The sequence below is a fragment of the Pteropus vampyrus genome, unplaced genomic scaffold, assembly GCF_000151845.1.
Source record: "Pteropus vampyrus isolate Shadow unplaced genomic scaffold, Pvam_2.0 Scaffold127, whole genome shotgun sequence".
Taxonomy (NCBI): domain Eukaryota; kingdom Metazoa; phylum Chordata; class Mammalia; order Chiroptera; family Pteropodidae; genus Pteropus; species Pteropus vampyrus.
The window spans coordinates 975,866-977,919 of NW_011888908.1; the positions used below are offsets into that span (position 1 = coordinate 975,866).

Consider the following 2,054-nt stretch of genomic DNA (forward strand, 5'->3'; position numbering starts at 1 on the left):
ATTTGGTAATGCTAAAATGTACTGACAGCCAGAACTTCTACATGTGGGACTTTCTTTGGGCATCGGTTTTCAGTAAAATATTGTTTTATATTAAAAAATTATTACAGAATAAAACGCAAAATTTAAATATATTTTAAAGATGAAACATGAGATTTTGAAGAAATTCTGACCTTACCACGCATCACTTCTGGCTGGACCCTAACCCAGGATCTATGCGACCTCAGGGCCGCTTACTGGGAACGGCTGAGAAGCACTGCTTTATGGTAGAGTACTAATGATAAGAAATCTCAGTCTGTTCACAGACTTAGACGTGAACAACCACTTCGCAGTTTAGAAAACTATGCTTAGACTACAATCCAACATCACAAAATGCCTTTTTCCTAGGCAATAATGAGGCTCTACAACGGTTGCCTTCTATGGAAGAAAAATGTGATAGAAATTAAATAGTATCAGAAGGACATGATGTGCTTAGTTTGCTTTTGGAGGAGGTGCACTGTGGTTTACCCCCTCCTTCTCTGTCGTGAATAAGGCAAATATCAAACATTGCGGGACAGTGACTTAATGTAACTATCACAGTTCTCCTTCATAGTTTTCTTTTTCCATTGATTGGTCAAATCAAAGCAGGATTTCCTGAAAGATTTCCACGAGCTTATTTCCAAATGAAGCCATAATGTATTTACCCAATTGGCAATTATTTCTGCAAAAGTCCAGATAGTAAATATTTTAGTTTTTGCAAGCTGTGTTTTAGTCTCTTCTACAACAACTCAGCTCTGCCGATGTAGCAGGAAAACAGCTATAGATGATATGTCAACAAATAGGCATGGCCGTGTTCTAATAAACCTTTATTAACAACAACGTGGAGGCAGCTGGAGGAGACAGTGGCTTTTTGTTTTTTGACTATTACAAAAGTTTTAATAAAAAATTCAATATGAAAATGTGCACAACCCGATTTTTATGTTGCAGTAAACAGGTGCTGTGGAGAGGGGACGTGTGCAAGCAGTTGGTTCCCTGGTGAACACAGCTATTCTTCACACGCGCTCCGAATCTTCTAACATGATGCTATTTCTTCTCATTACTGCCATTCAGTGTTTTGCTGCCCACTAGTTGTCATATCTACACATTCATCTATCGCAAGATTCATACAGGGATCTATGATATTCCTTGGACATGTCTGTTACCATTTAATTTCAAAGAAAACTTCCTGTCCATAAATTTTTTCAACTTGGGAGGGAAAGCTTTGTTCTCGGTGTCTAGTCGGCGAACTCAAAGATGCCAGACGGAATTTGTGGACACCCTCACGGGAGACGGGGGCATTTTGACCAAGGCTGCAGTGTGCTCATCCTTGCTTTATGTTCTTGCTCAGGAGTTCCACGGCCATCCAGTCACTCCGCATGCCCAAAGTTCTTCCTCCCTATTCATATCCAAACGAAGACTGAGTCACAGTTATTTTATCTCCAGTATTAGTTTTCTAGGGCTGTTGTGACAAATTACAATGAACTTGGTGGCTTGAAATAACAGAAATTCATTCTCTCAGTTCTGAAGGCCAGAAATCCAAACTCGCTGTGTCAGCAGGGCCATGCTCTCCGAAGGTTTGAAGGGAGGAGTCTTCCCAGCTTCTTCCCAGCTTCTTCCCAGCTTCTTCCTCGCTTCTTTGGTTGCAAGCAATCCTTGGTATTCCTTGGCTTGCAACTACATCACTCTAATCTCTGCCTCCATTGTCACATGGTCTTCTCCCTGTGTGTCTGTCTCTGTATCCAAACGTCCTCCTTCTTATAAGGACATCATTCATATTGGAATCAGAGCCAATCTAATCTAGTATGGCCTCATCTTAATTTTATTACTTCTGTAAAGACCTTACTTCTAAATAGTGTCATGCTCACAGGTTCTGGGTAGACATGATTTTCAGGGGCTGTGTCTCATTTTCTTACCTGTCCTCTGCTTTCCCTCTCAGCTACCACAGCCCTCATTCAGATCTTTTACCTCTCCTCACCTCTGACCTGACTATCCTAACAGTGTCTTCACAGGTCTTGCCTCCTTCAATATCTAGAGTGGCC

At 41.2% G+C, this 2,054-nt stretch overlaps 1 pseudogene; it reads right to left on the minus strand.

Moving 5' to 3' along the window:
* Nucleotides 1–1,028: 1,028 nt before the first annotated feature.
* LOC111744089 lies at nucleotides 1,029–1,268 on the minus strand (annotated as a pseudogene).
* Nucleotides 1,269–2,054: the final 786 nt, after the last annotated feature.